We start from the raw sequence: 16,470 nt of genomic DNA, 5'->3' as shown, positions 1-16,470 counted from the left end.
GGCGATGGCGGATGACGGGCTGAAGTGAGTTGAAGATGGAGCCTGTGTGATGAATAGAAGCGCCTGGAAGCACGTAAGTAAGCGCTTGTTGCCTGCTTCACTATGCGCTCTAACTGTCTTTTTATTTTGCAGGTACGAGTTCGGAGCGGCTGCAGGGTGCCGGAATACCCACTGGATTAGATGTGGAAAGGAGTAATGGCACGTGAGTATTAAAGTTCCCCAATGTCTTTAAACGCACCTTGTTTTGTCTTTCAGATGCGGGATGCAGCGCCGAAGGCCTCCGGAGCGTGCGAAGAGTTGGTAAACTTTTGTCTTTCAGATGCCGGAATGCAGTGTGAAGACCTCCGGAGCGCATGAAGAGTAGGTAAGCCTTTGCCTTTCAGATGCCGGAATGCTAACCTGTTCTTTCTTGTCTTTATAGGTGTTGCTGAAGACTGGATTCAGGATGGTAAGCCTTTTTTCTTAGGCCCAGGACCGGATGCAGAAGACACGATGAGCGTTCTGCTGCAGAGGTTGCAGAATAACGCAAAGCAAGATTCATCCACCGGGTGTGGTTTAAATAGCCTCCTGTAGTGCTTAGGTGTCTCCTTCCACAGCCACGCCTAAGTAAGAAAAGAGTTCCTGGTAAGAAAAGAGTTCCTGCCTTCCAGAAGAGTTCCAGTGTTCTGAATCTAGGGAGTGGCTTCAGCCCCACCCAACAGGAAAAGTAGTTCCAAACAGAAGAGGATCAGAGGCTCAACTGGCAGGCAAGTAAGCAGCATGGTCTGCTGAAGGTAAGTCCACCCAAGCATTATAAGCCCGGCGCTTCCAGCGCTGGGACTGGGCATATTTATGAGCCTGGTGCCACTGGCGCCAGGACTGGGTCCAAAAGGTCCCAATTGGGACTGGTTGGCACTCGGAACCTGGGTTATGGATCTGCTTCCAAGGGAGTTGGGAAAACCCTGACCTTTTGGAAGCAGAGATCATGACACCAGGAAATTAATCTCGGTGTTGTTATTGTCGATAGTGAATTGTATATCCCTGTTACAGGTATTCAGCCATGTCCAGAAGGCTTTTAGCTAATGTCAGTGCCAGTCCAGATGAATACGACATTGTCGATGTAGCGATGCCAATAAGTGATCTGCGCCTGCCATTGGTTCTGGTCTGAGAAGATGTAATCATTCTCAAATTTGGCCATATACAATATTGCCAGGCTGGGGGCGAATGCCGCGCCCATAGCCATTCCTTTAGTCTGTAAATACATTACATTATCGAAAGTAAAAACGTTTTTACATAATGCAATCTCCATTAGTTCCAGTACAAAATTGATCGGGGTCTTACGGGGGGTGGAGTCAGCAGACATCCACTCTCGGGCACACTCAATGGCATCTGCTTGGGGGATATTTGTGTATAAGGACTTTACGTCCATTGTTACCAAAAGTTGACCTGTGGGGTCAAAGGTGAGGCCCTCAAACACTGAAATAATATGTGTTGTGTCCTTTAAGTATGTGCGTGTTTGTGTGCTGATGGGTTGGAGGAAATGGTCTACAAACTTGCACATGGGCGCCAGAATGGAGCCGCAGCCAGATACAATCGGGCGACCAGGTGGGTTCAAAGGGTCCTTATGTATTTTCGGTAGGGCATAAAAACATGGAGTTCTCCCCGTTGGTCTAGTCAGAAAAGCTGCCTCCTTATCAGAGATCCAGACTCTTTCTTGTGCGTAGGCAACTGCTTTGCTTATTTCCTGACAGAGGTCCTTTGTGGGATCTTTGCGAAGGATGCTGTAGCTATCTCTATCGTTGAGTAGCAACAGTGCCATGTCTTTATATTGTTTATGGTTCATTATCACCAGACCTCCTCCTTTGTCGGAGGGTTTAATGATGATTGTTGTTTTGTAGTGACATCAAAGCTCTTCTCTCCGCTATACTAAGATTGTGTTTAGTTCTCATGGTTCTGGTTTTTAAACGGTCTAGGTCCTCTAAGATGCATCTCTCGAATGTGAGCAGATCGTAGGGGACCTGGCCATCAGTTGAGGTGAAGATGGAGGGCTGGTGAAGGCCAGTGTCATCTTTATCGATTTCTTCATCCAGGCCATGTTCATGGAAGAAAGTTTGCAGTCTCACTTTGCGGAGAAAAGTGCGTACCTCCATTTCTACATCATACCAGTCTGTAGGAGCTGTTGGTACGAAGGATAGGCCTTTGGATAGTACAGATAATTCGGATTCAGAAAGTTCAATTCCGGCTAGGTTAAAGACAGGATTTGTTAGGACATTAACAGGGGTGTTCAGTACCTCTGTCGACGCCGGTGTTGATTTGTTCTGCCTCCGCGAGCGGGAAACCCCATTGTGATTGTGCCCATTGGGGGTTGCCAAAGCCTCCACCTAAAAAAGGAAAGAAGGCCGGGGGAGGTTGAGGGGGATATGCAAAATTTGCCTGTTGTCGGCCCTGTTGTCGGCCCTGTCGTGGCCTAGATTGGTCGTCAGAGGAGGACCCACTACTAGAACCTGAGAAGTTGACGCCCCTACGTCGGTTTCTCTGTGGTCTTGTGTTGGGGTTACCAGGTGTCGTCCCCTGGTTAAGGTCAGAAATATAATTGTCAGAAATGTATGGGTACACTATTTCTATTTGAAATTCTTTGATGTCCTTTTGGAGCTTCTTTGTCTTTCTAGTAAGTGTAGTTGATTTAAAGTCGTCAAATAGTTTATTGAGGTCTGAAATTTGATTTTTAGCATTGGTAATGGCAGTGTTGGTTAAGAACGTGGTTTCTTCCAGATCTAAGTCTTTCTGGATATTGTTACTGATGTGCTGTGCTGTGGTGATGGTTAAGACCATCAGGTCCCTACTGCACTTAGTTGCAATATAACTGAAATTTGTCATATACTCCTTATCATCCAAGAAAAGACACGGGGTGTTCCTAACGATCAAGCCACTAGGGATGATGTTGGCTTTCAAATACTCCCTCAGAAAGTGTGCGTGAAGTTCTGTGCGGAAGCACTTCTTTTTGAGGCGTAAAAGGGTCTCCCCTGTGTTGGATGTCCCTACCGGAGTATTTGTACCAGTTGGGTCAAAGAAAGAAGGGCCAGAAATGGTATCCTGAATCTGTTGATCTGTGAAACTCAAAGTCTGGCTTTCTGCCATACCAAAAGTAAAACAAGTAGTTAGTGAATCTTCACGGACTACTGAATGGTCCAAATGCTCAACCACCCTCAGTGATCGAGTACCGGGAAACAATTGGTCTTGGGAGAGAAGATCGAGGTAAAGAAGTGTACTACAATTGGTGGTCCTATAGACCCAAGTCCTAAAATGAAGAAATATACCCTAAAGCAACAAGGTTGCCAAAGTTAGTAACATAAAGGGCCCAGAGGGGAAATAGGGTTAGGCTCAATTCAGAAAGGGTACTGAGCCGTCGAGCATAACGTGTAAACAAAGGGGTGTACCCTTCCTAGTGAACAGTGCTCAAGGCAATTATTCTATTGGACAGATACAGGGTTCTAGGCCTGTCCGCAATTTTGTTTGAAGGTTGGTCGGCTGAGTAGCAGATCCAAACATAAGGTCAAAGGTATGCTAACCGCTCACTGAGTTAGAGAATACAAAGAGTAGCAAGCAAAAATGTATTTGCTAATCATACAAACAGACACTTAGGGGTCGATTCATGGAACAAATGTGCGCCGAAAATCCCAGCGCAAGCATTCGCAAGGTAGCGCAAGCGCGAGAAACGCAGCGCAGGCGCACGTGTGCGATTCAAGGAAGACGCTGTTTCCCGCTGTCCGTGCGCCCAATCCAGCCATGGCGCACGCAGTCATACACGGCGTGCGCTACGCGCACAGCAAAAATGCACATAGCGCGGCGCACACAACCAAAGTGGGCGGAACAGTGGGCGTAACACACGGAATGGGGAATAACGCGTGAAAAAGAAGGCGTAAGTGGGGAAGTACTGCAGGGAACTACACAGAACGCCCACACGCACGCGAACATCCCGTATTCATGGATTTGAATACGGGAAACCCGCGCATGGCAAAAGACGCACACAGGCGTCAACGCGTCCGCCACACGAAGGCAGGCGGAAGCGTCCCCGCGCACAGTATAAAAGTGCACGCAAACAACAAACACGTATATACAGCTACGATGAATGCCCCATTTGTCACAGCACTGATCGTGGGACACAGCAGGAGGAGGAGAATAGCCAGGGCACGCATTTTCACACCACGGACAAGCCTTTTTGGGATGCCTGACGACCAGGTCTACGGCATGTATAGGTTTCCACCCCACATCATCCTAGACCTGGTCAGGGAGTGTGAAGATGACCTTACATCCCCCACCCTTTGCTCCCAAGCATTGAGCCCCTTGGAGAAGGTGCTCAATGTCCTGCATTTTTTGGCCACTGGGTCATTTCAGCGGACTACTGCCATAGTGGGGGTGGAGGGATCTCACAGGCCACGCAGTCACGCTGCCTACACCAGGTACTGGCAATCATGACAGCGCGCCCCTCAGTCCGCAGGCACATATACATGCCCAGAACACCCGCAGAAAGGCAGGCCGTTGTCCTGGATTTTTTCAGGGTGGCACACTTCCCCAAAGTGCTCGGTGCCATAGATTGCACCCATGTGGCCCTACGTCCACCTAGGGCCACTGAGCACATCTACCGAAACCGCAAGCACTGGCATTCCATCAATGTACAGGTGGTATGCGATGCAAAGGGAATCATCACCTCTGTCTATGCAAACTACCCTGGCTCCACCCATGACAGTTTCATATACAGAATGTCCGCCCTGAGCCGGGCCCTGGAAGCTGGGCAGCATGGCGACACATGGCTCCTAGGTGAGTACAAATGCCCTTGCACATGCATGCATGTCACACACACACACACAAATAAACAAACCACAATAATCACAACCATTTACACCTCCCAGGGGACAGTGCCTACCCTCTGAGCAACCACATGATGACGCCAATCCAGAACCCCACCACACCACCCCAGGTAAGATACAACGCCGCCCATATTGCAACCAGGGCCATAGTGGAGCGCACATTCGGAGTGCTCAAGTCACGTTTCCGCTCCCTTGACCGCTCTGGCGGGCAGCTACTCTATGCACCACCAGTAGTGTGCAGGATCATTGTGGCAGCATGTGTCCTGCACAATGTTGCAACACGGCAGGGCGTCCCGGTGGACATGGTGTTGCCCCCACATCCCCAACCACAGGCACAGGCGCTGACCATGGGAGGGGACAGGGCACATGGCGAGGAAGCCCGGACCCAGCTTGTGGCCACATTTTTCACCTAAACTCCCACCCCTGCGGAGTGCACACAGGCCTGGCACACACCAGGTGACAATCGATGATGACAAAGAGACAGTCAACTGTCACAACCCTACCACCCTTAGATAGTTGCCATGGAAGTGCCACATTGTCTGCATCCCTAGCTACTTAAACACAAGCTATCCTGTGTGACCAAAAGGCACACATATGACAAGACATGATATGGCCTATACACAAGTATTTCAAGGTGCGATGAGGCAGGGAGGGGGGAACAAGGGAAGACAGACAACGGTACTACTAGGCCAGGTGTCATTTAGATTGTGCAAGTGCAGGGGTAGGGGGAAGGGAAAAGTGCAAGGGGAAGGGGAGGGGGCGGAGTGCAGTACAGGGTAAGTAGACCAAAAAACAAATACATAGGCCAGCTGGTGGCAACTGCAAAGGTAAGTGCAGACAAGTGCTGGGAAGGGGGGGCTGTAGGGATAGAGGGACAGTACCGCAGTGCAGGGGTTGCCAGGGAGGCAGTGCAAGTGGAGAGTGGCTGGGCCAGGGACCGAGGTCGGTGAGCGTGGCCCAGTTGCAGATCCAGTGCAGTTCCAGTGAAGAATTTAGCAAGGGAGAGGCAGAGAGAAAGCAGAAACAAAGAGGAAGGTCTTGAATAGCTTCCAGAACCAGAGATGGTTCTCCTCAAGTTCCAGTGAGGCAGGAAGGCTGTTCCAGAGGGAGGGCCCTGCCGTGGAGAGAGATCTACCCCCAGCTAGTTGCTTTGAGAAGCGGATGACCCTGACATGCAAGGTGTGAATCACACACACCTGCAAAACAGGCCATGGCCATCACTGTTATGTCACTCAAACCCTCCCAAACCACAACATGACATGGCAAGCAATACCCATACACCAACACAGTAACAATAAGGTACACATTGCCATGTCCAAAATTTACAGTGGCATCAGACAATGATTCCTGACCTGGAATCAGTTGAAATGATTGACCAACAACCTCCCACCCAAAATAAGTCATTTCCAAATGCATTACAAGAGTCAAAGACGTAACATAACAATGAATGCCTGACTACATGCACGTTGTGCATTGCAAAATCAACACTGCAGCTTCTGTGTGCTGTGTCCTACTCCTGCAACACACTGCTCAGCGCACAGCACCGTGAACAGCCATTGTGTGTGATGCACACCCTGAGCATCACATCTAAGCGACAGACCACATCAAAAAGCAAACTAGGCATGTACAGGATCCATAATTGGTCACAGAACATGTGCTGCAGGGACACAGTGGGCACCAGAAGGCAAACAGTGTACACGTGGATATGCAAGGATGGTAGTACATGTCGTGCATCAGAGTGCAAGTGTGTGGGTCAGCAAGGACATGCACTCAACATATGCATGTGCAATCAAGTGACCATCAGTGTTCTCTACACATCACATGTGAACATTCACCATGTGTACACCCCAGCATGTCAAACCAAAACTATCCCCTCGCACCTGAAAGGTAAACACAACACATGAACAGGCATTGATCAGCAGAACACAACATGTACATAGGATACCACCATTACAATGTCAGGGTTCCCATCACACTGCAGGGCAAGGCAACTATCAACAACAACCACCCCCTCCCTCACAAATGACCATGACCCACTGAACAACTGCACCTGGGTCATGGAGCCTTCAACCCTCAATTCCACCTGGCCACAGGATCACCTTTCCCCTTCATCACCATCTCCCACCTTGTTTGTAAAAATTTGTCTGCACCCTCAGAATCCACACTCATTTCAAAATCACAAAATCCAAGGTATACAAACGAACCAGAACACCCTCCAGTAGATGACTTGACGTAGCAGTACCTCACAAAGGCCAAGTACTACCACAATGATGCAACAACCAAGGTAGCACAGTAAAACAATGTCACAACAGGATGTGAAGCATGTGTGGTACATAACATAGAATGATGCACCATGAACGGATGTGTACTGTCACAGGTCCCGTGTACAGGTGCGGGAGTGTCACGAAACAACCACCCCCACCGTGTCTCCGGTGCCTGCAAGGTCAAACTCACAGAGGCCCCTGAGACCCTGGTGGGGAAGGAGGGTCAGGGATATGCAGTCGGGACAGGTGTTGGCACACTGGATAACTAGAATGAGTGGCAGGAGAGGGGAGGAGGAATGACACATGAAAGTAGGGGATGCACGAAAATGTACTACCTGCATGAACACATACACAATCCAAACAAACTTGGACATCATTGTCATGGCCTTCTGTAGTCCAGGCTTAGGAGTGGCACGAACCAACCACCCCCTCTAGGGTTTTGGCACCTGCAAGTTTGGGGCTTACACAGGCATCCGCAACCCCAGCGGGGAAAGAGGGTTAGGGAACGTTGCTTGGATAGGTACGGGAAGCAGGAACACCGGGTAGAGGGTACAGGGTTCAAAATTGCATAGGATTCTGGGTGATTAGGGGGAAGAAAACATACCAAATTGAATTACACATTCATCCATGCATCAGTGCACCCCCCAGCAAGCCTATGCAGAGCAGTTTGAAAGAAAAACAACAAGACACTTAGCTCTGGTTTTGAGTGCTGGCCTCCTGCCTGCGCACTCTCAGGTCCGGTTACAGGAGCACTGCAATGCTGCAAAGAGAGCCACAGTCAACAACCTGTACGTGCCCATTACACAAAAACACACCACCAAACATGCCCCATAGCAACAAACTACTCTACAAACAGACAATCTGGTGTAGATGCTTCGTACCCATATATAACATTACCCCTGTGATGGGTCATACACAGTCAATGCAGTAAGTCAGCCGCCGGTGGGTGCGTGGCAAATGGAACACCAATGTGTCACAATTCACACAACATGCAATGTTGCCTGTGTAAGCAGACATACCCATATAGCAAGCCATGACTTCAGAGCAAGTTGTGTACCACCATGACCGAAACAAAGTTGGCAGTGCATTTATCATAATGTACATGGAAATGAAATGCACTGCACCGAGTATGTCCCTTGCTGTATGTCCCTGTGAGCTGCCCCTTTCCATGTCTCGGAAGGCTACATGGTTGATACAAGTGCCTTGATGGACCTTGGTGTACCGGAGGGTATGTGCCACTGCCCCTGCAGGTGTCCCAGACAACCTTACAATCAACAGCCATCAGTCCACCAACACATCTAAGCTGCACTGTGTGCTTCAACACCAATATACGTCCAAGCTCACCCTCAGTGCTGTGACTAAGCCTGCATGTGCAACTCGCCTGGTGCAAGCTTTGCTGTGTTGTGGCCCCCCTGTGCTGCTCACCTTGCCTGGAGTTCCTTGGAACACGTCAGCAGTTCCATGATGTAGGTCTGCAATCCCTGTGCCTCTGCTTGTGCACACATGTGCATGTGGGCACCAACAAACGTTTCCAGAATTCCGTCGTCCAATGGGCCATGTCTGCTGGCAAAGGTGCTCTGGAGGCTCATCCCGCTGCAGAAAGGGCATGAAACACATGATTAATGCTTCAAAGTCATCTGTGTGTGTCTCTTCAGGCATCTCATTACTTGACCATGTCAGAGAGTCACATCATAAATCACACCATCAGTCCGTCTTTCACATCCAAAGTGTGGAACACTATCTACAGCATGAATTGCAACAAGCACGTGTACAGTAAAGATAAGAAACATACTACACAATGCATAGCAATGAATGTACACATTAATCATGGAACACCCCATCTAGCAAAAGCTGAACAGTGGACAATAACACCAAAATCATCCCCACTAGGGGTGTAAACACAAGTCACACAGCACCAGACATGCCACATATATGACAGTCCAAAGCCCTGGTGTAAAAGGTTGTGACACCGAACCATCCTTGCGAGCCCATGGATAAGGGAGGCAGGAGTGGCATATGTGATTCAAGGACCCCAAGCAGCAAACACATACACAAGACAAGCCTGAAGGGCCCAGCTGGAACAGACAGTGGATGCCTTCAAAAGCCACAAAGCACCGCACGGTCACATGAAAGCACAATAGACAAGCAACTTTAAACTATATTAACTAATTACACTAACTATGGAAAACCTACAGTACCTAATTAAACTAACTATCAAACAGAAACTTAACAAACTAAACTAAAAGAAAAATCAAAAATGGCCACATACCACCTGGGGGGGAAGGGAGGCACCCAGGAGGGGGGAGGTACAGGGTGCTGCTCAACATCCACATGCGATGATGCTGAGCCAAAAAAAAAACCTCCATGGGCTCAACGCCTGCACAGCCCGACCTATGTGGGAGATAGATGGTCGTCCGAGTCTGGCTCATCCTGGAAAGGAGGACGTGGCACAGTAGCCTGGCCACGCCTAGCCGCAGCTTGCCCCTCGTCGGCAGCAAGTCTGCCGGACGGGTGAGCCTGGTTCTGTGTGGCGATGTGACGTAGGTCTGCATGCAGAACCTCACGTGATACACGTGCTTCCTCTTGCAAGGTAGCACGTGTAACACAGAGTTCCTCCTGCAAGGCCTGGCTGGACAACCGCTGCACCTCCTGGCAAGCCTGTAGCTCAGCCGAGATGGTACGCTCAAGCTGTGCAAACCTCTCCTCTGCACGCTGCCTCTGGGACATCATAAGGACACCCAGAGTGGATTTGAGGGAAGCATACTCCTCCCTCAGGGCATCCATGTGCCCCTCTGCGTGAGCAGCAATTGCTTGACGCAGAGATGACATTTCAGCCTGGCGTGTCCTGTCTGAGGCCGCCATGCCCAGCCTGAGCGAGCGGGCCGTGGACCGTGCCGCCTGTGCACCTGCCTAGCAGGGGGAGCACAGATCGGGCCACACGCTCCATGCTCTCAGCGATGTTCTCCATTGCTGCCCCCTGCCGTTCTGAATTGGCAGTCATGTCTTGCTCCCACTCAGTATACTGCGGTTGCACGCGGCGACCGCATTGCCGGGCTTGACCCCTGCGGGACCCAAGGACCGGGGGTCCTCGCTGTGTTGGCACCGCCCACGGCTGCACGACTACATGCCCCCGTCGACGTGATGTCCCAGGCACATCAGTGACTGGTGTGGAGGGTGACCCTGCGTCCCGATCCACCACGGGCGGAGGAACCAAGACTGTCTGATCCCTCAGTGCAGGTGTCGCAGACAGAGGAGTGTCCACATCAGAATCACTCACCCCTGACACATGGACTTGATGCTCATCCAACTCAACATGGACGTCAGAGTCGTTATCAAGGCTGGACTCATAGGCAGCCAGAGACAAGATGGACTGTAGCACTTGGGGGGTTTCGTGGCCTACCACCCCACGTCCCCCACTAGTGCCGGGTTGATGTAGTGGTAACAACCCTGTGTCTGGCATGACAACACCATCCTCCGCCTCCATTGCGTCATCACCTGAAAAATAGAGAGAAAAAGGTCACTACACATGTCAGAAGCCCACAACACACACACACGCCGACAGCAAACGCATCAGGCAGACATGTGACACACAACATATAACCTGGCATGCATGCTGGGTCAACTTTGAATTGCTTCTGTGATCAGACCTGTTGAAAGGTGGCAGTTTCCATGGAAGTGGGTCTATGCAGTGCAGAAAATGTGTACGCCACTCACTACCTACATGTACAAGGACTCCATGGTGTGTGCCAGGAAATGTGAAGGCAGTGCAATGTCAAATTCAGACATCACGTGCATTGTGCATTCAATGTGTACCATATCTAGAAGGCAAGCACCCCTCCACCCCAGTACCAAAGCAGGGATGCCTAGCATGGTATCAAAAGGCTGACCATACACCTGTGTATTGACAGGCATTGTTGACTGGCATCAACAGCTCAATGTGATTCAAGTGACAACACTGCAAATGATGCTGGGACAGTAAGCAGGACACATGATGAAAACTCTGGATGCCGCCCATCTGTGAAGAAGACACAACAACAGTTGGACAGAGTCATTGGCCATTGAACAGGCTGAGGCCTGTGAGCCACACAGATTGTCAGACCCTAAACATGTGTGCAACCCAGGACTGAGCCACAGTTGACATGGGAAGGCTGATGAGATGGCAGGCAATGTATGTAACCAAGGACTTGTATTACAGTGATCATCCAGTCAAGGACACATAGGGGCATGCGTGCAATGCACATGGAGCATGAATGGGCACTCATGTCCCTGCGGGACATCTGACCTATGCACAGTACAAGTGAGATACCCTGCATCAAGTACTAAGGCTGTACCACACGGCATATGTCTGGCAGATTCTACGCTGGAAGTTAGCATCTACACAGGACGCATTAACAAGAAAATACACATTGGCAAGATTGAAGAACACCAGTGCAAAGGTGGAACTGGGGTGCAGAGTGGCGGAGGAGGGGCAAGGGAGCATGCCTACATGGAGTCCCCGCATGCAGGCAGAGGAGACATGCATGACGGAAGCATTGCATTACTTACACATCAGAACCATGTACACGTCACATGTAGTGGCAATCATGCACAACACATCCCACAAGTGAAACACACACGTCCTCAACAAATACGCATCAACACTCACTGGACTGGGCATCTGTCATGATGCCTACCTCCAAGGAGCCAGGTCCGACCCAGCAACCCCAGAGGCAGGCATCATTTCCCCCAGGGAAGTGCCAGCGGGCCCAAGCTGGGGCCCTTTAGACACAGTCCTGGCGCCTTAGGCGCCAGGCTCATGTTGGACCCTTGTCCTGGCGCCTTAGGCGCCAGGCTCGTAAAGCTAGACATGTGTTCAAGTGTTTTAAGGTGCACTTCCCTGATGCAGACCATGCTGCTACATCCAGGCCCTCTTGAGGCCTGAATGGAACTACTTTACCTGTGGAACTACTTTCCCCTGGGTGTTGTCGGGGAAGGATACATACCTGATCGGTGGAAGGATACCTGGAACTTCTTCCAAAGCTATTTAAACCACGCCCGATCAGCAACTCACGCTTCGCGTTGTTCTGCTCCTCGCAGCTGGACGCTCACCGTGTCAGCTCCTGCATCTGGACTTCAGCCACGCCTGTCAGCATCCTGGGTCACCTGCTAAGAGAGAATTGGAGAGAAAGAAGACCTTACCTGCTAAAGCTGCATCACGGAGACTTCACACCGACGATCCTGAAAGGGAAGACATCATTTTAAAAGCATTTCGCTTCGATCACTGCAGCGCTGCATTTCACTCACCTTTCCTGGGCACCTCATCTTCAGCAGCGATCGTCCGGATCCGCAGCCACTTCCCAGAGCCTAGAGAGAAAAAGACAAGAACACAAGGTGAGAGAAGGAAGAGAATAGGAAAAGCTCAGTTTCCTTCTAAGACTTACCTGTTGGGTCATTCCCATTTCATTTCGGGTCCTGTCGCTTCCTGGCCTTCCGGACCCCGGCCCCTATGGGAAAAAAAGACAAAGACATTGAATGAGCGAATGCAAAGACATTACCCGAACGCTCATCCAGAACTTACCTGTCAATTACTGGAACTGCACGTTTCACTTCGGGTCGGCGCCATATCTCCGGCATTCCGAACCCCGGCCCCTAAGGGGAAAAAGACATAAGCGTTAGCGTTTTCTGCAATAAGACAATGAACATTATTATTGAGCTTGAACTTTTGAACTTGCTACAGAAATCTTACAGCGCCTTACCTGAATAGTCAAGCTTAATTGAACTCCCATCAAACCTCAATCCAGTGAAGTAACTGGGTTTCAACGCGCCCCTGCATCAGAAGCAGGATGGAGAACTCATCCTTCCAGACCCTAAGGTGAGACTTCACAGGGCATCAAGGAAGGGTATCGTGGAGGGTTGGAAGTGAGTGGGAGGCTTGAGCATTATTCCGTCAGTAGGTAATACTCCCTTTTCACGCACAGGGGAATATTCCTGCGAGCCAGTGAGTCCATCTTCAGAGTCCTGCGCTTCACCATAGAAGAAGCATCAGCACTCGAAGCCAGACCTGCGCCTCCGTGGGAATCAGGTGAGCGTGACAGAACGTGAAGCCTACCCACAATTTCCCACCCGGGTGCTATGGAGACGAGACAGATCAGCTGGCCCAGCTTTTGGGGGAATTACGGGCAGAAGTGCACTCAGCCCGCCAGGAGACTAACACTCTCAAAAGAGAACTGATCCTATCCAAGGAAAGAACAGATGACCTGGCCAAAAGGTTATTGCAGGCCCAGGCAGGGCACATTCCTTTACCTAATTCCGGAGATACTTCCACTTCAATGGGTTTGAATAACCCGGTACAAATTAATCTACCTGGACACATGCCTTTGGCCCCGCCTGAACGTTTTGCGGGGGATCCCAAGAAATATGCCGTCTTTATGAACCAATGTCGTTTACACTTTCTATGCAGACCCGGGGCCTTCCCTAACGACCAAACCAAGGTAGCCTTTATACTATCTTACCTCAGTGGCAGTGCTGCCGATTGGTCTATTCCATTGGTAAATCAGGATGATCCCATTCTCCAGAATTTTCAGGGTTTCCAGGCAAGCATGGAAAGATTGTTTGCTCGACACTCTCAAGGACAGGCCCTTAATAACAAACTGCTATCCTTACGACAAGGTAATCAGGATCTTCTGTCCTACGTTGCCTCCTTTAATAGACTGGTTGTGGAAACTGGATGGCCAGAGAACAAAAGGATCACATTGTTTCATCGAGGCCTGAGCGGAGAGCTTAAGGATGTTCTAGCTCAGGTAGTAGATCCACCCCAGGTCTGCGCAGACTACATAGACTTGGTGGTTCAACTTGATCACAGACTTCAAAATAGAAAAGCAGATCGGTTCAAGTACGAAACCCGAACCTATGCAAATCGGCGGTGTTAAAGGACCATTAACACAGAAGGAACGAGAGAGAAGGCGGCAAATGCAACTTTGCCTGTATTGCGCGACTTCCGGTCACTTTCTTCGAAATTGTCCGGTTAAACCACCTAAGAAGGTGGTTGGAGCCACTGATAACGATTTATTGACACCTGATTCAGGAAACGACCTAGCCCGACAAGCGTAGGGGTCCGCTTGCCGAGCTTGAAAACAAACTCTTTGACCTCTCATTTTGTCATGCCAATGGTGCTCGTGGACCCAAAACAGCCTCAGCTGTTGCATGCTATAAAAGCATACATCGACAGTGGAGCTATTGGAAATTACATAGACCGTGAATTGGCTTCCAGGATTAAGCTCCCTCTCCGCCCGAAAGTAACCCAAGATGTCATTACTACAGTAGATGGAACCGAAATAGCCTCAGAGCCTGTAACGCATTCCACTGTTGAAATGACACTGGTGGGTCAGGATGGACATCGGGAAGCAATCGTGTTTGATGTGATCAAGGCCCCACAATTTCAAGTAATTCTTGGAATTTCTTGGTTAGAAACACATGATCCCAGAATTGACTGGCGAGCAAAGAAGATAAGTTTTCCTGATTGTGAACCAACTTGTTACCCAAGAAATCCAGTTATGGGTCTAGCCTCAGCAACTTCCACCCCTGTACAGCTACCATCAGAATACCAAGAATTCCAAGACGTTTTTCAGAAGGAACAGGCTAACACGTTACCTCCCCATCGGTTTTATGATTGCCAAATCGATCTGGTACCCAATTCTCAACTACCTTGTAGTAGGATTTATGCTCTTACGGAACCTGAGAACCTACATTTGCGTCAGTATTTAGACCAGTACCTAGCCAATGGTTTTATTCACCCGTCCAAGTCTCCTGTCTCCTCAGCTCTGTTCTTCGTGCCGAAAAAAGAGGGCGACCTTAGAACATGTATATACTATCGCGCCCTGAATCAAATAACGATTAAGAATCGTTATCCTCTGCCCCTGATCCCTGAGCTTATCGACCAGGTGAAAGACGCTTGTGTGTACACCAAGTTAGATCTCCGAGGAGCTTATCACCTGGTGCGTATAAAAGAAGGCGACGAATGGAAGACTGCATTCCGCACCAAATTTGGGCTCTTCGAATATCAGGTGATGCCCTTCGGTTTGTGCAATGCACCTGCCGCCTTTCAGTACTTTATGAATGATGTTCTTCGGGAACTTATCGAAGTCTGTGTCATTGTTTATACTGGCGACATCCTGGTGTACTCCTCTTCAGAATCCCATCACAGAAAACATGTTAGGGCAGTTCTTGAGAAATTGCGCCAGCACAGACTATTTGCAAAGCTCGAAAAAAGCGTTTTTCATACCACAGAAGTGGAGTTTCTCGGATTCATCCTGAAACCTCAAGGAGTCCGAATGGACTCGCGAAAGGTGGACGCCATCCTCAAATGGCCATCTCCTAGCTCGGTGAAGGGAGTTCAGAGCATGCTCGTCTTTGCCAATTTCTATCGAAGATTCATCCCGGAATTTTCCCGAACAGTCCAACCCATCACAGCTCTCCTAAAGAAAAACAAACGCTTTGAATGGACTCTTGAGGCCGAACAAGCCTTTCAGGACCTGAAAACCAAATTCACCTCTGCACCTATATTGAAGCACCCGCACCCAGATCTCCCTTACATTGTGGAAACTGACGCATCCAGTTCGGCCATGGGAGCTGTCCTGTCGCAAAGAGACCCAGAAACTAACCAACTACACCCTGTGGCCTTTTGGTCCAGGAAATTTTCTCCTCCTGAAATCAACTACGCAATTACCGACAAAGAGTTACTGGCTATTAAATCTACTTTCAAGGCTTGGCGTCACTACCTTCTCGGGGCAAGACACACCATCACCGTAATTACGGACCACAGAAATTTACATTATTTAAAGACGGCTAAGGCTCAATCTTCACGACAACTCCGATGGGCTCTATTCTTTGCGGAATTTGATTTTGTAATTACCTATCGCCCTGGCTGCAAGAATGGTAAAGCGGATGCCTTATCCCGGATTGGCATGGAAGAACCCAATTCGAGTTTAGATTGCAAAGGTAGCGGGCGCCCCTCTCGACAGAACAAGGCCTGATAACCAGTTCAGTGGTTATTAACCACTTGAGAGTTCGCAGCCACTGCTTTTACTCACTGTGCCTTTCACAGATGGGAAATATCCATTTGCATATCAGTCTTTGTCCTGCCCAGGGGCAGTCCAGCACCGAAATGCAATGGCAATTCCAACCTGAACGAGAGTACCACCAGCAACCCCATACACGTGTTTCACCCTTGTTGGGGATCATCAGTGAGGTGAAGCTGATGCCTCTCTAAGCACAGTGAGAGGGAGACCACGTCTGGTTGCCCCCAGGAGACCTAGGGTTACCAATCCCAGGTTCCTTTAAATTTAGTTTGCAAAGGTAGCAGGTGCCCCTCTCTCGACAGA

This window comes from Ambystoma mexicanum, chromosome 10 (assembly GCF_040938575.1).
Source record: "Ambystoma mexicanum isolate Mex_15411 chromosome 10, UKY_AmexF1_1, whole genome shotgun sequence".
In the NCBI taxonomy this organism is placed as follows: Eukaryota; Metazoa; Chordata; class Amphibia; order Caudata; family Ambystomatidae; genus Ambystoma; species Ambystoma mexicanum.
Note: the sequence above shows the minus strand (reverse complement) of the source record.